The sequence below is a fragment of the Chrysochloris asiatica genome, unplaced genomic scaffold, assembly GCF_000296735.1.
Source record: "Chrysochloris asiatica unplaced genomic scaffold, ChrAsi1.0 scaffold00119, whole genome shotgun sequence".
NCBI lineage: Eukaryota > Metazoa > Chordata > Mammalia > Afrosoricida > Chrysochloridae > Chrysochloris > Chrysochloris asiatica.
Window position 1 is genome coordinate 5122757 of NW_006408637.1, and position 26074 is coordinate 5148830.

A 26074-nucleotide genomic window follows, 5' to 3' on the forward strand; every position below is an offset into this window, starting at 1 on the left:
GGGGAAAGCGATGTTTGCCCGTCAGTCGAGTCCGGAGTGAGCAGCTCGGGCGCCGGAGCGGAGGGAGATTCTGAGCTTAAGCTTGCTGCTTCCACGGCCACTACCTGGACATTTGCCCGGAGGGAGCTTCAGAGGATCCATCGCCGCCGTCCTCTGCACGACAGCGCTATTGGGGGCCCGGACCTCTAGTCCGAGAGGGATTTTTCGTCTTCCCCCTCCCCCCAGCGAGGGAGCCCGAGCGGCCGCCAAACAAAGGTACCAGTCGCCGCCGCGGGAGGAGGAGGAGCCGGAGCCTCAGCTTCAGCCTCAGCCACCGCTGGACCTGCCGCCCTTCTTCCCCCATCTCTCCCGGGCCTACTGGTTTTGTGGGGGGAGGAGAAGAGGGGGTTCTGAACGTGCCAGGGTCAGAGCTCTCCTCTGAGAAAGGTAGGGGCATTTTGAGGTGCTTTTGCGGTCTGATAAGAGAGCCCTTTTGGGAGTCACTGGTTCCAGCCGAGGAGCTGGGGGGAAGATCGCTGTTGTGGTTTCTCACTGGGCATCCGATTCGGGGCCTCTTCTTTTCGGGATCCTCCGCTCCCTGCCTGCAGCTGCCGAGTCCGAATTGCCCCCTGGCTCAGCGGCCGCAGACACAGCGGTTTCGGGGCCCTTGTCGCGGTGGGGGCCCAGCCTGGGAAGCGGGGGGGGGGGGCGCTGTGTCCGAGGTCTCAGCTACCGCGCGGCCTGTCTGTCCACTCGCTCTCCACCGCGGCGTGGGGCAGATGTGAATCTGCTTCCCGTTTCGCTGGGGCCCCGGCCCCGGCCCGGGACGTGGGTAGAGGCTCTGAGGGGTGGAGGGTGCACTGCCGAGGCCCCTCAGGCCGCCCGCACCTCTCCCGCGCCCCTCTCGGTTGGTTTCTCTCGCTCTTCGCCAGGAGCGGCCGCCCGGCGGGCGGAGGAGGCGCCGCGGGAAGAGCTAGCCACTCGGCGTCCGACTCCGGGCTCCTTATGAGTTTCTTCTCTGACAGAAATGGCGTCATTGAGGGAGACGGGAAACTCTGTCGGGTCCCGACTGTGGGGACGGGAAGCTGCCAGCCGCGATGTAGGTGGTTGGCCTTTCGCAGGTGGCGGGGCCAAGAGCCCTGAATCGGCGTTGAAAGGTTCGGGGGTTGAGGCTTTACTGTGGTCTTTCGGTCTCCGTCGGCGCAGAGGGGGTGCCTGTGGTTCTGACTGGGGTCTTTTGTTTCCCCTTTCAGGTGTAGGTGAATCTGGTGTCTTGAAGGGAATCGCGACCCCGGTGTCATAATGAAGGTAAGATTGCCTGCAGAGAGCGAAGCTCGGGGGTAGCAATCTCAGGAAGTACTGGGTTTGACCGAGGACGTTGTGTCGGGCCTTCGAGTTTTGCAGAGGAAGGTGTGTGTGGTGGCTCGGTGCCCGAGCGTTTCCGCGGGAGACCATGGGGTTCAGCTGCTGTGTGGATGGCTCCCTCGGAAAGGCTGGGTCCGAGGCTGTTGTACCTGGCAGGGCACTGAGAGCGATGCCCTTTTGTAGAAAGGACTGGGAATGAGAGGAATCAGAATGTCTTCAAAGGTAAAAGAAAAAGCAGGTCAAGTAATCCGACTCTGGAAACTGAACTGTGTATCGTGGGTCCATCGGTAAAACGGATGAAAGAAAATCTCATTGATTGTGTGACTAGGACTGCGAGTTTTAGCAGAAAACCTTTTTGATTAGCCTCAGAAATAATCCTATCGGAAAGATTTTACAGGAGAATTTTGGTGATCTTTTGCACAGTTCAGAGATAACCGTTGTTCCTTGTATTTTTGGGGACTGATAGTTACGTGGTCTGTTTTCCTTGATTAAGTCATTTGGTCTGTAAAGTGTCAGTTGCTGTATTGCTTTGTGATGTGTGGGAAGCTGATGGCCAGATTTTTCTTAAATGTACTTGTGTAAACTGAATGGAGGCTAGTGTCTAAACAATTCAGTTTGTTTTGTTTAATTGGTGGAGGAAGTGATAATAAAAGTACTCGGTTGTGTGTGGTTTTTTTTGTCACTGTAGAGAATGTAATTGAATGCTGTCTGCTTTTTTAATAAACTCGTGAATCAAAAAGCCTTCGATTTAATATGTGTAGATTCAACTGGTGGAACACTCAGGCTAGATATTTTCCATCCAATACAAATTGAGAAATGCTTGAAAGGAGTAATGGTTTGTGTGTTCTCAAGTATAGAACTGGACCAGATAATATGTTAAAATATTAATGTTTTCTTCTTCTGGGAGTTCCTTTGAACTGTTTTTTTAAAATGTATTTCACATCTTAAAAAATCAAGACTGAGTTTACAGTACTGCATCCGAATGACTTTTTAGTGCTTGTGTTTCTAGGAGACAATAAAATCTCTGAAGCATTATCTACTATACAGAGCGTTAAGCTTAAAAAAACACTAGAAGTTTTTCCAGTTTTTATTTGTGTTAAGTTTGGGGTGCTATAAATTCCTACATGAAACCATTTATATCTGCTGTGTACCTGTGTCACCGGCATTTACATGAGAAACATTCAGTGATGTTTCTGAAGTGGTTTGTTAGCTCTAACTCTTGTGGCTTGTGTAAAATGGTGAAAAGTGGATCTTTTCCTGTGTGGTAACAGATTTATTATGAAAACCATTGATTTCCCTTAGTGATGGACAAGGATTTTTAAAGAGAACTGTTGAGTGTAAAGAAAACTGAATGATACTTAAAGTTCAGAAGCTGAATAATGCAGGGTTTACTTAGGAATCATTGTAATCTGCCTCACTTTCCAGTGCAGTGCTTGACTCATTTGAGGTACTCTGTGAATAAATGCTTAAAAGAAACGTGGTAGGTTGTAGGGGTCTTCGATTTAACATTTCTTTTGTAAACTTGTCTGTTTTAAAAAATAAAAGTATGTTGGAAACTTTAGCCTTAAAAGTTTCATGCTATTGTTGTGAAGTGCCACTGAGTTGGTTCCAACTTATAGCGACCCTGTATAAGGTTTCTGAGGAGCTCCTGGTGGGTATGAGCCAATGACCTTATGGTTAGCAGTCCACTGCTTATTTTACATTGCCACACCGGGACTCCATGCTAAGTATTAAGCACAAATTTCTTAGTATTATTTTGTTGTTGTTAACTGCAGTCCAGTCAGTGCTGTTGAGTCAGTTCTGACTCAGTTACCCTGTATAGGGTTTCCAAGGAGTAGCTGGTGAGCTTGAACAGCCAACCTTGCGGTTCAAACCGACCTTGCAGTCCAGGTCATTAACCCACACTGCTACTCTCCAACTCATTTTAGAGCTGCTAAATTTTAACTCTGGTAGCGTAGTGGTTACGAATCGGGTTGCGAACTGCAGGGTCAGCAGTTCAAAACTACCAGCTGCTCCGCAGGAGAAAGATGAGGCTTTCTGCTCCTGTAAAGATTTATAGCCTCGGAAACCCTGTTCAGGGTCGCTATGAGTCGGAATCGACTCGATGGCACTTAACAACAACAACAATTTTGGCGCTAAGGAGCTCTGGTAGTATAGTGGTTATGAATCGGGCTGCTAACCTCAGGGTCATCAGTTTGAAACCACCGGCTATTCCGCGGGAGAAAGATGAGGCTGTCTGCTCCTGTAAAGATTTACAGCCTTGGAAACCCTGTACAAGGTCGCTATGAGTCAGAACTGACTCCATGGCATATAACAACAACTACAATAACAATTTTGGCACTGCAGGTTACTGTTTTAAGTGCTCAACATTTCCATTCTTACCGTCAAAAAAAAAAAAAAAAAAAATCCAGTAATACAAAAAGGAGAACTGTTTGTTATTCTAAGTATAGTATATTTCTTCTCTGGAGTCCTGGCTTACTGTAGGATAAGCAGTGTATCACTAACCACAAGGTGGGCAGCTCACTCCCACCATTTGCTCCTTGGAAACACTGTACAAGGTCCCTATGTATGGGAATTGAGTTGAAGGCACTTAACAAGTTTTCTCTTTGGGGTTAATCACTAATACTTAGCATATTTCTTGCAACTTAATTTCTGTGTGGTAAAAGATGAAAGGCTGCTCATTATTGGTAATTTTCTCAAGCAAAATTACAGTTCAAAATGTATTGATTATATTGATATTAAATATTCCTTTTATGTGCATGTTCCCAATTTCTGTGTTATGACAATAGAGCAATAGAAAGATTTTATGCATTTATTAGATTTTTCAAGCACATTTGCATTTTAAAGCAAGATTTTAAGTTTGTATTGTTTCTGTCCTGTTAGTGACAAGATTTTAAATAAATTTTATTAAATGATAGTGTTTTGAGGTAATTGGAAGAATATTTAGTAATAGTGATTTTTTGATTCATGCTTTGAATATCCAACATAAAGAAAAATTTATATGCCATTTTAAATGTGATATGTTTTAGCAGACATTATCCTAGAATCTTACTTACAACCTCTTTAGTAATTGTTGTTAATTCCATTGTGTTGGTTCCTACTCAGCAAACCCCATATAGTGTTTCCAAGGAGTCGCTGGTGAATTTGAACTGCTGACTCTTAGATAAGCAGTCCAGTGCTTATCCTCCAACACCAAACCATGACGCCTCTTTCTTCAGTAGTGACAAAAGATTAATGGATTGATTACAAATGCCCCCTTGTCTCCTTTTCAGCTTTCTTTCTCTTCCCTTTTTTCTCGTCCTGTTTTCTTGTTTTGTTTTTCCTTGTACCTTTCCTTCCCTCTCGGCTTCCTACATAGATCACTCTTTCACCAACATTCCCTGTGCCAGGCAGAGTGTGGTAAGAAGGTGAATAAGCGATCAGACTTGCTCTCGAGGAGCTCACAGTTTAGTGAAGACATAGAACAGAGAGCATTTTCAGCATATTGAATTATAAGTGTACTTGATGAGTGTGCTAAGTATGTATGGGAGGACAGACGAGGGAGGACATCTGGGTTCATGGAAAGATGTCTGGTAGAGTTGACATCGAGGCTCAGATTTCAAACTTTGACTGGGTGAGAAAAGAATGGTTCAGACAGAGGTAACAGCAAATTGGAAAGTAAGAAGGAAAGTCATAAGGTGATGTATCTGGGAACTCTGGCTGGAGTGAATTAAAGCGTGATGTTTTCCTGGTGGGATGAAATTCCCAAGTGAAAGTGAGTAAGGGTCTAAACCAATACAGTGGGAATAGAGCTAATCTGAACTGTTTAAGCTAATAGGATTCAGGATCTAGTACTCATTCTGGGTCCAGAGGAAGATGGAGCTCTGTCTTGTAGTGGGGTTAACGTGTTGGGCTGTTAACTGCAGGATCAGCAGTTCAAATCCTCCAGCTGCTCTGTGGGAGAAAGACGAGACTTTCTACTCCTGTAAAGATTTACAGCTTGATGGCACACCACCACCACCACCATTGTCATTTGAAGCTTATTGTCATGAGTAGAAATGAATGTCTAGTTGCTTTTTCTGATTCGTGGTAATCATATGAATGTCAGAGTAGAACTGTATGTACTTCATAGGTTTTCGGTGCTCATTTTTCAGGGGTAGATCGTCAAATCTTTCGTCTGAGACACTTCTGACTGGACTCAAACCCTTAACCTTTTCAGCATGTTAGTCATTTACACTTCCCAGGGACACCCAACATGAACAATATTTTGGATATTTAAGGGATTTGTAGGAAGTCTGCATCCAAGTGAATCTACTAATTGAGATACAAGATTAAGAGATCAGGTGAGATGCAGAGAAGTAGGCAGCTTGGCTAATTCAGTCTGAATTTTAATTTCTTGCTAGTTAATAGCTGACTGGAGTCCTGGTGTGGCGCTGTGGGTTAATGCACTGGACTGCAAAGTTGGCGGTTCAAACTCACCGTCACTCCTCAGAAACACCCTACACAGGGTTGTTATGGGTGGGAACCGACTTGAGGGCACTTACAATATTTGAAGGGTTTTAGGTCCATAATGAATTACAACGTTTGAAATCTCATCCTTGTACCATCAATTAACAGTTTTACCTCTAATCATTTTAACTCTTGCATTCCTCCCTCTGTCTTCTGCTATCTTTATCTTTCCTCTGTCAATCTTCCTCTTGTATATTGCCTACCCTGTCACTTGGTACGGAGCATGACGTGATGCACAAAACATGTGTCTGCCCTCAAGCCCGTGACTAATACACACACACACACTCATCATAATTGTAGAATGTGTCTTTTAGCGAAAAACCTTTTATTACCTTTTTCTAACAGTGGTCTCATAAAATATTTTCCTTTCGTGATTGACTAATTTCAGTCATCATAATGTCCTTGAGGGTCATCCATGTTGTGAGGTGTTTTGCAGATTCATCATTATTCTTGAATATTTGTATGTACCAACATTTGGGTGACCATTTTTCTGTGGATGGCGTTTAGGCTGTCGCCATCTTTTTGCTATTGTAAGTATTGCTGCAATGGGTGTACATATCTATTCATGTTGTAAGATGTGCCACTTGTAGACCGCTTATTGAAGGATCCTATTTCTTATTCATTCTGCTACTCTCTGTCTCTTGACTGGTGCATTTAATCCATTTGCATGCAGTGTACTTATCAATAGATATGAACTGATTGCTCTCATTTTGCTGTGTGTGTTTTTTTGTGGTGCTCCTAGTTTCTTTGTTCCCCATAATTTTCTGCGCTGAGTTAATTTTATTTGTGGGTTTTCATTTTCATATCTGTCGTATTAATGATTACTAAATTTTTCTAATTTCCCTTTTTTATTTTGAAGTGAAAGTATATTAATGTTCTTTAAATGTTGCCCTGTAATTTATTAAAATTTCAGTCTGTTTGATCTTGAAATCTTGACTTCCTCATCATTTGGAAGTTCTCTATCTCCATTGTTGTTGCTGTTGTTAACTGCTGTCTAGTCATTTCGGACGCATAATGACCCTGTGTAGGCTTTCCAGGGAGCAGCTTGTGGGTTTGAATGGCCGACCTTGTGGTTCACAGTCCAGTGCTGATCTGAGAGCACCACAACATATTCTCCCTCTTTGCCTTGTTATAAACTGATCCCTCTGGCTTCCTAATTTCAGTCTTAGGAGGGTTTTTGTGTTTTTGTTTTTTTTTTACTTTGTTGTTGTTAAGTGCCTTGCAGTGGGTTCTGACTCATAGAGACCCTGTAGAGGAGTTCTGAGGAGTGGCTTGGAGGGTTTGAACCACTGACCTTGTGGTTCAAATCATCTTATCCTATGCTCCACACTAGGACTTTTTAAACAAAAACTTTAAATACTAGTATTATTGGGATAGGAAGTCCTGGTGTAGTGCTGTGCATTAATGCGCTGGACTGCAGGGTCTGTTTGAACCACAACGTCGATGGTTCAAGCTCACCTCGGAAACCTTATATAGGGTTGCTATGAGTCAGAACCAACTTGGTGGCACTTAACAACAGCAACACACCCACATAGAGTTCTGGGTGGTGTGTCATGTGTGTTAATCTCAGGTTGTTTGTTGTTACTTCTCGGTCCAAAGAACACCCTTTAGTTATTTATTTTTTTTTAAGTTGGTTTTGTTGTTATGTACCATCAAGTGAGTTCTGACTCATAGCAGCCCTGTTTAGGGTTTCCAAGAAGCATCTCATAGGTTTGAACTGGCAACCTGTGGTTCACAGTCTAGTACTGAACCTACAGAGCCATACCAGAACAAATTTCTTTTTATCTGAAAATGTTCTAATTTATAATCATATTTGAGGGACACTCTTGCTATGTATATGATTTTTGGTTGGCAGTTTTTTTTCTTTCAGAGTTTTGTATATATTCCATTTTCTTCTTGCTTGATGGTTTCTGCTGAGAAATCAGAGCTTAGTCATATTGGTTCTCCTTTGTAGGTAACTTTTCATTTTTTCCTAAGCTGTTCTCAGGATTCTTTTCCTTGTCTCTGGTTTTAGAAAGTTTGATCGTGGTATGTCTTGGTGATTTTCCTTTGGAATCTCTCTCCTGTTTGGGGTTTGTTCAGCTTCTTGTATGCTTATCTTTCATGACATTAGGGAAGTTTACTTCCAACAGTTTTTTTTTTTAATGTTTTATTGTGAATTATATGATAGTTTACATGAGAGAACCTCAGTCAACCTTCCATGTCATCATCTCTGTCTCCATCTCAGGCATCCCTGGTTCTCTGGGTGGGGTCCCGTTCTCGGCTCTTATCCGTTGGTGGTCCCAGAGACCTCTGCTCCTAGACTGGAGAAATAATCGCTCTCTTCCTTGTTATAAAACATTTACCTTTGCATTTCCAACCCTCACAATCCGTCTTGATAACCATTTTTCACTACAGTATCGCACGTAACCTATCTGTATTTCATTTCATCAGCGCCACCTAGACAAATTGGATAGTACTCACTGGTGATTCTGCCTTCCTCCATGGCCCCTAACTCTAGGTTCCCTCTTGAAAGCTTGTAAGCCAGTTACTTCTTGCCTTTGTAGTCCCTCCCTCCCTATTTGGGTATCCAGTGTCCAAGTTGCCCCTCTCTTTCTATTCTGTGTATGGAGGGGGTTACTTCCAACAATTTTCACTGTAATTTTTTCACTTTCTTACTGCTCTGGAATTCCGATTACCCATAAGTTGTTACTCTTCATGGTATACCACATAACTCTGAAGCTGTATTCCTTCTTTTTTCTGATTATTGAGAGATTTATCTTCATGCGCACTAATTCAGGCTTTCATGGATTCGGATCTTCTCTTTTACTCCTTCATTCAGTGTATTGTCCAGATCTGAAATCTTAGTGTTAATCTGAATTTCTGCTCGCAGGTTTTGTACTATTTCAAAATTTGCATTTATTTTGTCTGTTTTTTTGGTTTAATGCTATCCTGAATTCTTCTGAAGTTATTTTTATGGGTTCTTGCTTTCCTCAATCTTTCTGCCAGTCCTTTGAAGGTACCTAAAATTCGTGCTCTTTTGATGAAGGGATTATTTTGTGAACTGTTTTCTGTCCAAACTACTAATTCTTTGATTATTGTAATTGCTCTCAATATGCTAAATGAATACTTATTTCACTGATGTTTTTCCCTTTTCAATCAGTAAATTAATTCCTGGAACAGATATATCGTAAGGCCCCTGTTCCAGACATAGTGTTACGTATTGAGCACACAGTGGTGAACGAAGCAGTACGCTTATGGTGTTTACTTTCTACTAAGGTATAAATATATTGTTGTCCTTGTTGTTACTAAGTGCTCTCAAGTCGGTTCCTACTCACAGTGATCCTGCATAGGGTTTCCGAGGAGTGGCTGATGTGCTTGTACTGCTGAGCTTGTGGTTCAAACCAACTTTGCGGTCCAGCGCATTATTCTTGTTAGGTGCTAACGAGTCAGTACTGACTGAGCGACCTTATGCACAACAGAATGAAACACTGCACGATCCTGGGCCAACCTCACAATTGTTGCCTTGCTTGAGCCCATTTATGCTGCTACTTTGTCAGTCCATCTCTCTGGAGGTGTTTCTCTGACCCTCTACCTTACCAAACATGATATCCTTCTCCAGTGACTGGTCCCTCCTGACAATATGAACGAAGTATGAGAGACGAACTTTGGCCATCCTAGCCTCCAACGAGCACTCTCGCTGCACTTCTTCCAACACAGATCTGTTGGTTCTTTTGGCAGCCATGGCAATTTCAATATTCTCCTCCAGCACCATAACTCAAATGCATCAATTCTTCTACGGTCTTCCTTCTTCACTGTCCAGCTTTCGCATGCATATGAGGTTATTGAAAATGCCATGGCTTGGGTCAGGCGCACCTTAGTCCTCCAGCTGACATCTCTGCTCTTCAGTACTTTAAAAAGTTACTGTGCAGCAGATTTGCCTAATGCAATCGGTCGTCTGATCTCTTGACTGCTGCTTCCGCGAGTGTTGACAGTTGATCCAAGAAGAATGAAGTCCTTGACAACTTCAATCTTTTCTCTGTTGATAAGAATGTTCCTTATTGGTCCAGTGGTGAGGATTTTTGTTTTCCTGACATTGAAATGCAATCCATACCGAAGGCTGTGCTCTTTGATCTTCATCAGTAAGAATTTTAAGTCCTCTTCACTTCCAGTGTCTTAGGGAAAAGAAAATGCCACATAATGATGTGCTTTGAAGAAAAATACAGCAGAATCAGAGTCAGAAGTTAGAATGACAGAGGATGTTACTTTCGATGATAATTGAAGGACTGTTTGAGGAGATAACATTTCAGCATAGAATTGAAACAGTGATTTAATAAGATATTTAGCTATTGGGCGTAGGAAAACTCCAACAGAACAAACATCAAGTGCAGATACCCTGAGATGAAATCAGTTTGGTACATTTGAGCTTTGTATATATTTTTATCAATTTATTTTATTTTTGTTGTTGAGAATATTTAGGTTTAGGTTAGGTTATGTGCAGTGGCGTTGGTTCCGACTTGTAGCGACCCTGAATTGCTGACCTTGCAGCCTGACTGGGAACCACTCCGCTGATCTACATGGCAGTTGTTGTTGTTAGCTGCCGTCGAGTCAGAACCTGTGTAGGGTGTCTGAACCTGTAAACCTTTGCAGGAGTGGAAAGCCTCGTTGTTTTCTCGGCAGAGCATATACCAGTTCAGGTCAGTAACATTGTTTAGCTCCTTCAAGCTGTGCCGTCATTGTCACTCTTCTTTTCTGGATTTATGGTAATTGAGTCCCTGATTTATATAAACTCACTGCCACTGAAATTTCTTGGCGTATCTTCACAGTTGTCAATTTGATCCCATATTCATGGATCTTAAGGAGCTCTGGTAGCGTAGTGATTGCGAATCGGGCTGCAAACCTCAAGGTTGGGGGTTTGAAACTACCAGCCGTTCCGTGGGAGAAAGATAAGGTTTTCTGCTCCCGTAAAGATTTACAGCCTCGGAGACCCTGTGCAGGGTCACTTTAAGTCGGAATCGACTCCATAGTACTTAATAACAACAAGAGCTTTGAGCTAAACTGAAGTATTATCTGGATTTAAGAAGAATTTAAGGGATCTTTTCGGTTTGCTTTAAGTTTAAAGATTATCTTGACGATAGTTCAGCCAGGGTCCATGACTTCAGAAAATCTGAAGTCCATGAGAATTTGAAGTTCTCATCTCCGTTTTTTTTCCTTCTGATTAGGATTATTTATAATCTTTGCTCAAAGTATGCATAGTAGCCAAGCACCGTCCAGTTCTTCTGGTTTCATGGTAATCAGTTGTTGTTGTTGATATGTGCGGTGGAATCGGTTCCGACTCATAGCGACCCTGTACGGAGTTTCCAAGGCTGTAAAGCTTTATGGGAGCAGAAAGCCTCTTCTTTGTCCCATGGAACAGCTGGTAGTTTCGAACTGCTTACCCTGAGGTTAGCAGCCCAATTTGTAACCACTGTGCTACCAGAGTTCCTTGGTAAGCAGTTAGTCATGACCTGTTCTATTCCTGGAGTCATGGTGTGGCGCTGTGGGTTAATGCGCTGGACTGCAAAGTCATTTGAACCAGAAGGTCAACAGTTCAAGCTCACCACTCGCTCCATGGAAACCCTATACAAGGTCACTATAGATCTGAATTGACTCAACAGCACTTAATAACAATAGCATTCTATTCCTGACTTGTGTTCCAGTGTTGCTGTAGGCAAATGTTGTTGTTATGTGCTGTGGAGTTGGTTCCGAGTCATAGTGACCCTGTACAGGGTTTCCGAGGCTGTAAATCTTCACAGGAGCAGAATGCCTTACCTTTCTCCCACGGAACAGCTGGTAGTTTCAAACTGCTGACATTGTGTTTCGCAGCCTGATTCGTAACTACTACACTACCAGAACTGTAGTCAAATAGCGATCAATTATTCAGCCTTGCAAGCTTTTAAGACCTAAGTACTAGCAAAGAACTTGGAAGTGGTATAGGAGGAGCTTTGCCTACTTAAGGAGCAGGAAGAAGACAAGTAGGGCTGAATTGTTTGAGGTTGAGATTAGAGAGATAGGCAAGGGCCAGTCCAACACATGGCTTTGAAACCCAGTGGTAAAGACTAAAAATAAAATCTTCAGTGTTGGAAAGACACGGAAGGGTCTTCAGTAAGAGAGTGATGTGATCTAATGGACATTTTCACAAACGAATGGTAACTCGTGTGTAGAGAAGAGATTGTAAGCAAGGAGCAAGAGCAGCTGTAGGGACCTGAGTTAAGGCTGTCATCTTCTGGTGACAGATGGTGGTGTTCTAAGTGGTGGTATTGGGAAGATACTTGAAGGTAGAGGTGGTAGGATTTGAGTGGACTGGATGTGAGGAGAAGTTCTATTTACTGCTCTTTTAGATGAATCTAGCAGCACCACAATTGCTATTGAGTTGATTCCTAGTCATGGTGATCCCATGTGTCAGAGTAGAACACCATAGGGTTTTCAGTGACAGTTTTTCAGAAGTGGATCAACAAGCCTTTCTTCAGAGGTGTCTCTGGGTGGACTTAAACCTCTAACTTGTGGGTTAGCAGTCATATGTGTTAGCCATTTGTATCTTTTAGAATTTAAAGATTTGCATCCCCTTCTGATTAGCTGATGACTGAGATTCTTGGAACAAAATACAACTTTGTTGTTGTTGTGAAGTGTCATCTAGTCAAGTTCTGTGCAGGAAGGGTCCTAGTGACTCATACTGAGGAGAGTGCCTGGTGAGCTTGAGCTGCCGACTTGTGGTTCAAACCGACCTTGCAGTCCAGCGCAGTAATCCACAGTGCCACACCAGGACTCCAGAATACAGCTAGATTGTTGTTGTTGTTGTGAAGTGCCATCGAGTTGGTTCCGACCCATAGCGACCCTGTGTAGGGTTTCCGAGGAGCAGCTGGTGAGCTTGAACTGCCGACCTTGGAGTTCAAAGGGCTTTGCAGTCTGGCGCAGCAACCCACAGCGCCACACCAGGACTCCTAGATTAGATTTTCCTTATATTGAACAGTGAACATTGGACTGAGTAGGCCTTTCAGTTTTCCCCCTAATTTTTAAAATGAGAAATAATTCCTATACCACAAAGTTTACTATTTTAAATGCATGGTTTTTGGTATTTTCATAAGCTGTGTAACCACCCTTACTATCTAACTCCAGAATATTTTCATCTCTCCACAAAGAGACCTCGTGGCCATTCTCTCCTCCCCTGACCTGGGAAACTCCTAACGCACTTTCTCTCTGACCATTTCCTTGCAATGAAACCACACAATTTAGGGCCTCTGTAACTAGTTTCTTTCAGTTGGTTATGTCTTCAGGTTTCATCCATTTAGTAGCCTATGTCAACAGCTCACTCTGTTTTGTTGCTGAGTAGTAGTGGATATGCAGCAGTTTGATAATTCAGTCATCATTTGGTGGTTATTTGGGTTTTTACCTTTTGGCTCTCCTGAATAATGCTGCTGTTATTGATAAAAACATACGTTTGGACATTTACTTTTAACTTTCTTTTGGCCTTTGCTGTTTTTTTGGGTAGTAATATTCCTGTTGTGAACTGAGTGTTCCATGTTCAACATCAGGTGTTTTGTGTAGTTGTACAAGCAACCACTGAGGATTTGGCCATTTTTTCCATTCATTCCACATGTATTGAATGGTTATTAAGTGCTTGTTTTTCTTCTAGCCATTTGGGCTATATCAGTGAACAAACCAGAAATTTCTGGCTTATGGATCTTATTGTTTAAAGTGGGAGGAATTAGACAAGGATAAACATAAAAAACAAGTTATCTAGTTTAGTAGGTGATAAATAGTATGAAATAAGGAGGAAAAACAGGGTCCAGAGGATAGGGAATGTGGGAGTTGGGCCAGATTACAGTACTAAATAAGGTTGTTAGGGTAGGCTGTATTGAGAAGACATTTGAGCAAATACTTGAAAGGAAAAGGTGAGTAAGTTAGTCTTGTGGCTGTGTGGCAGGCCAGGCCTCCAAAGCTTGACATATTTAGTCAAAACACTGAGACCAGGGGTGGCTAAGGTAGAATAAGGAAGGGAATGGTAGGGGATGAAGCCAGGCATATAAAGAAAATGGGTAGGAATGCAGATCTGACCACCTTGGTGACCTTTGTAAGGACCTTAGCTTTCACTCTGAACAAAATAGGGTGCCACTGCAGTTTTGAACAGGCTCGGAGGGTCAAGGATGGAAACCAACCGATTAGAAAATAGTTTTTCATATATGATGATGGTGAAATGGTGGTGGACCACTAGGACTGGTCACAGTGGAACTGGTAAGAAGTGGTCAGATTTTAGATGTGTTTTTTTTCTTCCTAGCTGTATTTTGAAGGAAGACCCAACATAATTTCTTTACAGATTGAATGTAGAGGAAAGATAAAGACTTACCGATGGCACCAAGAGTTTTTTGGCCAAGTAACTGGAAGAAATGGCGTTTACTGTGAAGTTGTTGGTTGTTAGGTGCTTTCCAATTGATTTTCAACTCAAACCAACCTCATGTGGTTTGCTAAAGTAGAACTGCCCCATAGGGCTTCCTAGGCTGTAATCATTATGGGAAGAGATCACCAAGTCCAGCGCTTCAAACCATTTCGAAAGGGTCTAATCATGAATGATGGAAACAGGGACAAGGGAAATGTACTAATTGCCTAGCAACCAAACCTTTTGCACAATGGATTTTGACCCAAGTAGGAAACAGGGAGCAATGTCCCACTCAACCACATTCTCCCATCAGCCATGGCAATCATTTCAAACTTCAAACTGGTTTGAAACCCTGGCCAGTTATTTCTCCCAAGTTGGCACTGAGTAGGTAGGTGTTAACCACCAATCTTTTAGTTAGCAGCCAAGGGCTTAACCATTATGCCACTGGAGCTCTTTAGTTAATTAAATCCACTGCTGCAGAGTCAGTTTTGACTCATAGCAATTCTATAGGACAGAGCTAATGTTTTATAGGGTTTTCAAGATTGTAGGAGCACACAGCTTCATCTTTTTCCTTCAGAGCTTCTAGTGGGTTCAAACTCCCCAGTTCTTAACCTGCTGTGCCATCAGGGCTCCTAGGATGATGAAATTCCAATAACAAAAACCCAAACCTCTGCCATACAGTTGATTCCAATTCATTTGACCCTGTATAAGATTGCCGAGGCTGTAAATCTTTATGGGGGCAGAAAGCTTCATCTTTATCCCATGAAGTGATTAGTGGGGTTCAGCTACCAGTCTAGTGCGTATTCTACAGTTCCACTAGGGCTTGGTGGTGGTGGTTATGTGCCGTGCAGTCAGTTCTGATTCAGAAATTCTTTTTAGTGTTTCCGAGGCTTTAAATCATTACGGGAGCAGAAGGCCTCATCTTTCTCCTATGGAACTGCTAGTAGCTTCAAACTGCTGACCTTAAGATTAGCAGCCCGACTCATAAACACTACGCTTCAAGAGCTCCTTCCACCAGGACTTAGGCCTATTTAAATTTGGAAATAAATTTTTATGTAGCAAAAGCAGTGTGCGAAATTTGATAGAAATACTGTTATGCTGCATTATTTTTTTTTTGTTTCAGATGGATTTAAAAGATTTGTAAACCCTTTATTCTTGACCAGATTTTTAAAAACAGGACTCTTGCTCTTGTTACAGAACAGACTTTTGTTACAGAACAAAAGTTGTGAATCTTGTAGGGTGTTTCTAAAATCTTGTTAAGTGTACACTCCACCATTTTCAGTTTGATGAAGCATTGTGGTGGCTTGGTTGTTGCTGTTATGCTGAAAGCTGTAGTACTAGTATTTCAACTACCAGCAGTTTCACCCATGGTAGATAGGTTCTAGCAGAACTTACAGATTACGAAAGACTAGGAAGAATGAAGAGGCAGTTCATTGATGCTGGTGGTGGTTTGGTTTTGTGACACTGACTTGGTTACAACTCTTAGTGATACTGTAGAGGGTTTCCAAGGCTGTAGAACTTTACAGGAACAGAAAGCCCTGTCTTTCTCCTGTGGAACTGTTGGTAGATTTGAACTGCTGACCTTGCAGTTAGCAGTGTACGCTACCAAGAATCCTTTGAAAAAATTAACCACTGAAAAGTGGATGAATAGTGGTGGAATAGTGTCTGTTTTATGACTAGCATTGTGAAGAATGGTAATTCCAGAACAGTTGATTCTGCTCATGCAGAACGTGTACATAGATCAAGGGTCAGTCCTTCGAACACCAAGTACTGCATTGTTCAGAGTTGGGAACGGAGAGCATCATGTTGGTATCCTCTCATCACACTTAGTCTCTGTGCTGAGCTCAACTGTAAGAAGAGCTTAATTCCAGAATTGGAGGAAGATTCATGAACAACCTGCACTATGCAGATGACACAGATTTGCTTGCTGAAAGTGAAGAGGACTTGCAGCACTTAGTGATGAAGATCAAAGACTACAGCCTTCAGTATGGATTACTCCTCATCATAAAGTAAATAAAAATCCTCAACACTGGGCCAGTATGCTGCTGCTGTTTGTCGTCAGCTTGGTTCTGACTCATATCGGCTCTGTATCGGGTTTCTGAGGCTGTAAACCTGTGTGGGAGCAGAAAGCCTCATCTTTCTCCTGCGGAACAACTAGTGGCTTTGAAATGCTCACTGCAGTTAGCAGCCCAACATGTAGCCGACTCCTTGGATCAGTAAAGCAGCAGCTTGATAAATGGAAAAAAGATAAAGAGTTTCCAGGGATTTCATTTTACTTACATCCACAGTCAGTGCCCTTGGAAGTAGCAGTCAAGAAACGAAATAACACGGCTCTGAGTAACTCAGCTGCTAAAGAGTTCTTTAAAGCGTTTCAGAGTAAAGACATCATTTGGAGAACTACAGTTCGACTAACTCCAGCCGTGATATTTTCATTCGTCTCTATGTGTGTGAAAGCTTGACAGTGAATAATGAAGACTGGAGAAGAATTGATGCATTTGAATTATGGTATTGGTGAAGACTATTGACCATTCCATGGACTGTCAGAACAAGCAAATCTGTTTTGGAGGAAGTACAGCCAGAATGCTCCTTCGAAGCGAGGATGGTAAGACCTCGCCTCTTGTACTTTGGATGTATCATCAGGAGGGACCAGTCCCTGGAGAAAGGTCATCATGCTTGTTAGAAGGTCAGCAAAAAAGAAGACTCCCCAATGAGATGGGTTGGTACAGTGGCTGCAGCACTGGGTTCAGACACAGCAGTTGTAGAATGAACACATTTGTCCTGAAAGAAGTACAGTCAGAATGCTCTTTAGAAGTGAGACTGGTGAGGCTTCATTTCATTTTGGACATGCCATCAAGTAGAGTAAGTCCCTGGATAAGAACATCAGGCTTGGTAAAGTAGAGGGTCAGCAAAAAAGAGGAAGACTTTCAACAAAATGGATTCACATAGTAGCTATAATAATGGGTTACAAAATAGGAACAATTGTGAGCATGGAGCAGGTATGGGCTGAGTTTTGTTCTGTTGTACATAGGGTCACTGTGAGTCAGAACCAACTGGATAACACCTAACAGATGCTAGTATTCTGGATTAGGTGAAATCCACAGTAAGCAGTAGAAACTATAGCTACATTATTGTTTGCTGTATAAATGATTGCAGATTTTGAAAAGTGTGGATTTTTGTAAGGTTATATATACTGCATGCAGAATTCTCTGAAATGTTTTTTTGGTTACCTAAATGCAAAACCGGAGTCCTGGTGTGGTACTGTGGGCTAATGCCCCAGACTGAACTGCAAGGTTGGCTGTTCACGCTCACCAGCTGCTCCTTGGAAACCCTATACAGGGTCACTATGGGTTGGAATTGACTTCGGCGGCACTTAACAACAACAACAAATGCAAAACATCATTTTTAGCTTGTAACTTAATTTGAGTATGTAGGAACAAGGAAGCATATCAACATTGCTTTAAACCTAATGGATATAAGCTATGTCCAACCTCTGTTCTCAAGATAATTCAGTCATTATCATATAACTAATTTATACCCCTATTTAGGGGGAAAAAAGAATCTTAGAGTCAGTTCTGCTTCATAGCCACCAGATAGGACATAATAAAACTGCCCCATAGGATTTCTAAGACTGTAATCTTTATGGGAATTAACTGCCACATCTTTGTCCTGTGGAGCAACTGGTGGATTTGAACCACCCATCTTTCATTTGTCATTTGAGTGCTTAGCAGCTGGGCCACCATGACTGCTACATCTTAATAAGGTAGTATATTTGTTATTTCTTAAATTGCTAATCAGTGTGTTTAATATTAAAAGAACTTGGTTGTAAAAGTGTTTACATTTCTGTTCTCTGAGGAGTGCAGAGAATTCAGCATTTAAAATTTCCAAGGAAAATAGTGTATTTCTAGACCCTGGTAATTTTCACACTAAAATTGGAGATAGCATGCAGTTTTGGGGAAGACAAATTTACATATGCATATGAGCAGTTTACTAACAAAATAGATGTACTGAGATCAACTTACATACTCAGAGATGCCAAACTTCAGGTTTGGCTTACTATAATTAATGTTATATTTTAGACTAGTTAATAAAAGCAAGAGACACACTAAAAGAAGCAAAAGAAAAAAAAAAAAGAAAACTTTTAAAGCAGTACAAGGGAGCTTCAGGAAGTTCGTGGAAAAATGGGATTAAAGTATAATGGAGTATTTCCATGAACTTTTTGAAACTCACTCTTATTTATCTTGATTTCTAGACATCCTGTATAATTCAGAGCCAACTCAATGGCACTTCACAGCAGTATTCCTTAATTAATACTTGTTTATACTTCTAAGAGTTCCAATATAAAGTTTCCAGGGTCTCTGGAAATTGTCTATTCTCTGATCCATTGCTGATTTATTTAATAGTCAAAATAGTTGTTTGCAAATCCTTTTGCCATTGAAAAAAATGGGAAATTAGCTGGGCACTTCTCATTTTGTTTTCTAGGGTGTTGTTTTTTTTTAGTTCCTTAGAAGCAGCTGAATTTTTTCAAGTACCATACCAATTAAATAGCCTTTGATTTACAGAAACATTTCATAAAATAATTAAAAAAGGCGACTGCAGAGTTGGTTTGAACCACAGGGTCAGCGGCTCAAACTCACCACCTGCTTCTCAGAAACCCTCTATAGGGTTGCTAAGAGTTGGAATTGACTCGACGGCACTTAGCAACACCAACCGTGGAAAATTGGAAATAAAATCTTTTAGCACATTGGATTTATTTATAAAACTATGTATTATAAAAGTAAATTTCACTTTATTGCTATCTTTTTCTACATTCAGTTATTTGTTCTAATGAGGTTTCCTGAGGCAAGTGCATGGTGATCACGGTGACCGTGTGCTATCCAGTTGGTTTTGACTCCAACTCATAGTAACCTTGTGTAGGTTTTCCGAGGTGGGATTCTTTATAGGAGCAAAAACCCTTAACTTTATTCTGTGAATGCTGGTGAATTCTGGCTGCTGGCCTTGAGGTTAACAGCCTGAGGTGCCACTTGCTGTGCCACCAGGGCCCCTTCTAACAGTGAGTAACCAGGTGTATTTAGGTTGGTAGTGGTTATGAGTCCGGCTGCTAACCTCAAGGTCAGCAGCTTGAAACTACCAGCTGTTCCACAGGAGGAAGATGAGGCTCTCTGCTCCCGTAAAGAAATACAGCCTCGGACACCCTATAGGAGTTGCTATGAGACGGAACCGACTCTATGGCACACTACCACCGCAAGAAGTATAAAATTCTTCTTGTCGCTGCCTGAGTTAACATGTTTTTAAATTAGTCTTAGTATTGGCAGGCAGGCTGTCTGTTTTTGTTGTTGTTGTGAAGTGTTTTCGAGTCAGTTCTGACTCATAGCGACCCTGTATAGGGTTTCCGAGGAGCAGCTTGGTAGGTTTGAACTGCCAACCTTGTGTGGCTAGCAGTCTTATCCTACAGTTCCACACTTAAGAGAATAAAAATTCTGCACATAGTTTTATGCTATGTAAATTCTTCATATAAAAAACTTCATACTACTTTGTATATGGAGAAGTGAAACAGTTACTTGCTTTTTATAGACTTCATTTTTAAACCAATTTCTTCTGGTTTATAGGTAAATTTTAAGGAGTATATGTATCTTTAACTTTAAGATGTGTGATGTTCTGTTACTGCAGTCTGCTCATCTGACAAAATTTTGATTGCAGGATATAACTGCTTATCAAAGTTATTCATTGAGAACTTAAAAATGTGTCATTGAAAATCACTTGTTTTTATCATTTAATTAGCAGAAATGAAAATGATAAAAAATCACACTTTTGTTTATTTTTCCCCTCAGTGTTTTTGTGTGAATTGAGTGAAGGTTTACGGAGCAGCAGATCATGTACTTTTCTTCATTCATTACGATGTTCGTAATCCCCTCCATGTACCAATGGTTACCAGTATTTACCTCTATCACTTTAACTCTGGCATCTTCCCAGTCACCCGCTACCTTTGTCTTTCCTCTGCTAACCTCCCTCTTGTTGTATATTACCTGCCGTCACTCATGCTATCATATATGCCTTGCTCTCTAGCCCATGAACAATTTCCACACTGGCCCGCAACCATCATAATATTTTTTCCTTTATCAAGAAAACTTCTTTTTAACCTTTTACAGCATTGGTCTCATACAATATTTGCCCCCTGTGATTGACTAACATCACTCAGCATAATGCCCCCTGGGTTCAGTCATGTCACGAGGTGCTTCAAAGATTCATCATTATTATCCACCGTTTTGTACTTTTCCATTGTGTGTTTGTACCAAAGCCTGTTTAACCACTCTTCTATTTTTATTGTGGATTGAGTGAAGGTTTACAGGGCAGATCATCAGTTTTACATTCAACAAATCATAAACCGTGTTTCATTACAATGATTATAATCCCTTGCGTGTACCATCAGCTCTGGTAGTGTAGTGGTTACGAATTGGGCTGCTAGCCTCAAGGTCGGCAATTCGAAGCTACCAGCTGTTCCGTGGGAGAAAGATGAGGCTTCATGCTTCCGTAAAGATTCACAGCCTTGGAAACCCGGTGCAGGGTCCCTATGAGTCAGAACCAACTCCATGGTACTTAACAACAATAACAAATGTACCATCAGTTAACAGTATTTCTCTTTCTTCACTTTAGCTTTTTTTTTTTAATGCTCAGGCATATATAATAATTTACACCACCAAAGGGCATATTCTGCAAGTCTGTCTCCTGGCTGCCAGCTCTCAGTCCCTCTCCATGAGCCTAGAGTCCTCAGCTGCTCCCTCTCTCATGTCCCCATCTCTGTCGTTGCTGCTTCTCTGGATAAGGTCTTGCATTCCACTTGTGCTCTTCTCCCTTGATGGTCCTAGAGTCCTTTGTTTCTGGACTGTAAGATTAACTACTCCCCGTATTTGTTACAAAACTTCTACCTTTATAATTGTGACAGTCGCAATTAATCATGTTACTCACTATTGAATCATAAGAATCTTATCCCCATCTCTTTTAACCAGACCCATCTAGACAAGATAAAAACTATTCAGTGGGGACTCTATTTTCCCCCATACACTACTCCCCTTGAAACCTTGTAAGCCACTCACTTCATGCCCTCATTTTAGGTAGCCAATGTCTAAGTTGCCCATCCCTATCTACCCTGTGTACAGAGGGGATACCATTGATACTTAATGTGAAGTTCCCTTCCCTCTCTGTTGGTATTTAGAGTTACTACCTCCATGAGTCTCTGGTAGCATAGAGGTTACGAAATGGGCTGCTAATCTCATGGTCAGCAGTTTGAAACTACCAGCTGTTCCGCTGGAGAAAGATGAGGCTTTCTGCTCCTGTAAAGATATACAGCCTTGGAAACCCTGTACAGGGTCGCTATGAGTCGGAACCGACTCCACAACACATAACAACAAACAACAACACCTCCATGAGTATAGGTCAAGTTCATCAATTGTAGCAATTTACCCTCATTTCCTTTATCAAAAATTGTGTGTGTTTTTTTGTTTGCTTTGTTTTTTAAATGTCCTCTAGACGATAATCAAGCAATCAAGGCTAGGTCAAATGGGTACTTTCTGCAACTTTGGATGTTCTTATGTAACTAACTTTCTCACTTCATATCAGCTGGGTGCTTCAATCTCAGCTATAGCCCTCTGTGGCTCTGTTCTTGTCCATGGGCTCAGGTGTCCCCAGGTCTCGCCACACTTTGGACCAACCAGCCCTTCCTCTTTTCTCTCTATTCAGGTCACCGGGAATCTGTGGAACGTGGCTGAACTCAGTCCACTTCTTCATTTCTGCCTTTCCCCCTCTTCCACTCACCAGTAGAACAACATGGGCACTAACTAGCAAGCTTACATGCCTGCTCATGTGTTCCCTTTGAGTTTCAGTCTTAGAGGGGGATTTGTCTGTATCCATCTTGGTGTGGCACTGTGGGTTAATGCGCTGGACTGCAAAGTCGGTTTGAACTAGAAGGTTGGTGGTTCAAGCTCACCAGCTGCTCCTTAGAAACCCTATACAGGGTCGCTATGGGTTGGAATCAACTTGATGGCACTAAACAACAACATCCTTTTGATATGTCTTGTACACATGGTTTTGAAAGATGCCTGATTTCTTATCCATTCTGCTTTCTGTGTCTCTTGACTGGTATGTTTAATCCATTTATATTCAGTGTAATTATTAGTGGGTATGAATTGATTGCTGTCATTTTTCTATGTGTTCTTTTGTGGTGCTGTTGGATTCTTTGGTCCACTTAATTTTCTATGCTGAGAACATTTTGTTTGTGGGTTTTCATTTTCATTTCTGTTATGTTAATGTTTATTAAATCTCTCGGATTTTCCTTTTTTATTTTGATAAACAGGTGTAATTTTTTCTTTGAGGTTACCCTGTAATTTATTAATTTTTTCCTCACTTAAAACCGTCTGTTTTATCTTGAAATCTACTTGACTTCATTGCCCTTTTGAAGTTCTTTGTCTACACTGTTCCCTACATTTGCTTTGTAGTTGACTTCATTATACATTGATATCTCTGGTTCTTTATTTTCAGTCTTGTAGGTTTGTTTTACTTTAAATACGTCTATATTTGGATTGGGGAGTCCTGGTGTGGCGCTGTGGGATAATGCGCCAGACTGCAAAGCCGTTTGAACTACAAGGTCGATGGTTCAAGCTTACCAGCCAGTCCTTAGAAACCCTATACAGGGTCACTATAGGTCGGAATCGACTCAGCAGCACTTAACAACAACAGTATACCTGGATTGAGTTCTGGGTGGCGTGGTTACATATGTTGTTACTCTTAGGTTGTTGTCTGCTGTTGTTGGTCTCAGTTCAAAGAACACCCTTCAGCATTTTTTGTAAGATTGATCTTCTTGTTGTTGTTAAATGCCATTGAGTCGTTTTCGACTCAGAGTCATCCTGTATAGGTTTCCTAAGAGCAGTTAGTGAGTTTGAACTGCCAACCTTGTGGTTCAAACCAACCTTGTAGTTCAAACTGACCTTGCAGTCCATTGCTTATCCTACAACACCACACCAAGACTCCAAAGCTTGTATGGTCATTGCAAATTCCTTTAAATTTCTGTTTGTCAGGAAATGTCCAAAGTTTCACCATCCTATTTGAGGGGCCCCTTTGCTGGATATATGATTCTTGGTTGGCAGTTTTTTTTCTTTCAGAGTTTTGTATATCATCCCATTGCCACCTTGCTTGCATGGTTTCTGCTGACAAATCAGATCTTAATCTTATTGGTTCAACTTTGTAGGTAACCTTTTTGTTTTTATCAAGCTGCTCTCAAGATTCTGTTTTTGTCTTTGATTTTAGAAAGTTTGATTATGATATGTCTTGCTGATTTTCTGTTGGGAACTATCCTGTTTGGGGTCTCTTCAGCTTCTTGTATGTTTATCTTTTCATCTTTCATGATGTTGGGGACATTTTCTTCCAACAACTCTTGTGTAGTTTGTCTGTGTTTTTTACTGTCTCTTCCTGCTGTGGAATTTTGATCACTCATAAATTGTTCCTCTTCGTGCTGTCCCACGTAACTCTTAGCTTTCTTTGTATTGTTTGATTCTTTGTTCTTCCAGCACACTAGTATTGACAAATTTGTCTTCAAGTTCACTAGTTCAGGCTTCCATTGCTATGAATCTACCCCTTTGCCCTTTCAATATATTATCTGTTTCTGAGCTCTTAGTATTAATCTTCTGGATTTTTAATTGCATGTTTTGTACTGTTTCAAAATTTGCATTTATTTTATTTGTTTTTTCTTGTAGTGTTTTCCTGAATTCTCCTAAAGTTTTTCCTGTGTTCTTGCTTTTCTCAATCCTTCTGTCAATTTGCTGAAGGCAGAATAACATTCTTTTAAACTCTTTTTCAGTTAGTTCCATTACCTTTTCCCCTCAGGAATGTTTTCTGTCTCTGCATCTGCGTCATTTGTGTAAGTCATTCTCTTTTGTTCCTTTGTGTGAGCTAAAATTTTCTGTTGTCTCTTGGGCATTATGGAGTTGTCATATTTATAAAAACCAACAGTGCTGTTGTTGGATCTGGAAGGGAGAAATCTCTGGTGGACTCCTGCAATTCAAGGAGGTCAGAAGGTGGTTGTGGAAGGGATGTGATAGCAGAGTTCCTGGCCCTAGATGAAGTTCTTATTGGCCTCAGTGTTATCTATGTTCAGGACACTCAATCCAAAAGTAGTTTGTGGGGGCCCTTGATGGTGCTGGTTTCATTTACCTCAGGTAAGCTGGGAACAGGGTGACTGGTTAAATCACTCTTCTGGTATTTCTGTAGGTTTTGTAGGTCTGGAGCCTCTCCCACCTGAACCTAGGCACCAAAGTGGCACACCAAAGTGATGTAGCCGGCCCCCAACACTGGCTTGGCCCCCATCTATGTGGCTGAGACCTCGCAGAGAGGAAGGTCTGTGCTGAGAGTGGAATAGGGTGGGAGCTAGCCACACCTCTGGTCACAGAGTGTGGGGGGAAGATTTTTCACACCCTCTCTGTTGTCTGTGTGAATCTGTTATGCTAGCCCTCCCTCCCCTGGCAAAACTGTGTGTAAGGTGGTCGAGTTACATCTGTCCTAACCGTTCTCCAGTCAGTCTTCCTCTCTCTCTGACCCTGCTCGACTCTTCCCAGCAAGCACTGCAGCCATCTCTCTAACCTTTCTTCTAAGTTCAAGGTGCCAGAATATTCATCTGTGTCTATTTTATTTTATCTCTAGTACTGCTCCTTGGAAACCCTATGCAGGGTTGCTATATGTTGGAACTGCCTCAAAGGCACTTTGTTGGAGTCAAGATGGGAACATTTTTTTCTGTTAAGGGCCATGTGGATATTTATAACATCATTCGTGGGCCATACAAAATTATCAACTTAAAAATTAGCCTGCTATATTTGTCAAACATTTCATTAGCTCACCCCTAACATGATGGCACCTTGGAAACCCTGTACAGGGTCGATATGGGTCGGAACCGACTCGACGGCACTTAACAACAACAACAACATGATGGCTAGAACTGTGGTTGCCTTGGCAGGGTCAGTCCAAATGACCTTCTGCTACCTTCTGTGGCCCCACCCCTGTTGTAGAGTGTCCATGTAGTGTATCTACCTACTTCTCCATTTTACCGGAAGTGAGAATGTACAAACTATGGTGAGTTTTAACGAGATGTAGTGATTGTTGTCTGGTAAAGTAAAAGTAAATATCAGTGAAAGAGAAAGCCCCACCAAGAGATGGATTGACACCCTGGCTCTAACACTGGGCCCAGAGCGCAGTGACTGCTGATGACACATCTTGCTGTTCTGTTGTCCATAGAAGTGACTTGACAGCGCTTAACAACACCATAGAAATTCTACTTTTTAGTTCTTTTTTTTTTTTAACTTAAAAAGGATTATTTTGAAATTTTGGGGAAAATTACAATTAAAACCAGTTACTTTTACCCTCATGAAATCATTAAAAACAGAAACTTAGTGAAGGTGAAAACCGCATTTCTTCATTAGAACTCTGTTTTTGTATTGTTATGTGAGAATGTATATATATATATATATAAACCTTTTGATATTTATAGTCTTCATATCTTTAGAGTTCAGTGGTATTATGTTTATCATAGCTATGATTCTTGCCATCTGTTGTAATTTGTTATCATCTTGCCTAAATAGGGTTCTTTCAAGGGGAAAGTAAATTTTACTTTCAAGTTTAGAGACTTGTTACTGCATTAATTGACTCCTCTTTCCATTTGTCCATTCATCCATTTATCTACAAATATTGCGTATGTATGTGTGTATATATATATATGTGGTATGTTGTTGTTGTTGTTAAGTGCCATCGAGTCGGTTCCGACCCATAGCGACCCTGTACAGGGTTTCCGAGGGTGTAAATCCTTACGGGAGT

General features: G+C 41.6%; 1 pseudogene; it reads left to right on the forward strand.

Moving 5' to 3' along the window:
- The window catches only part of LOC102814087, a 41176-nt pseudogene that overhangs the window by 225 nt on the left and 14877 nt on the right, over positions 1 to 26074 (forward strand).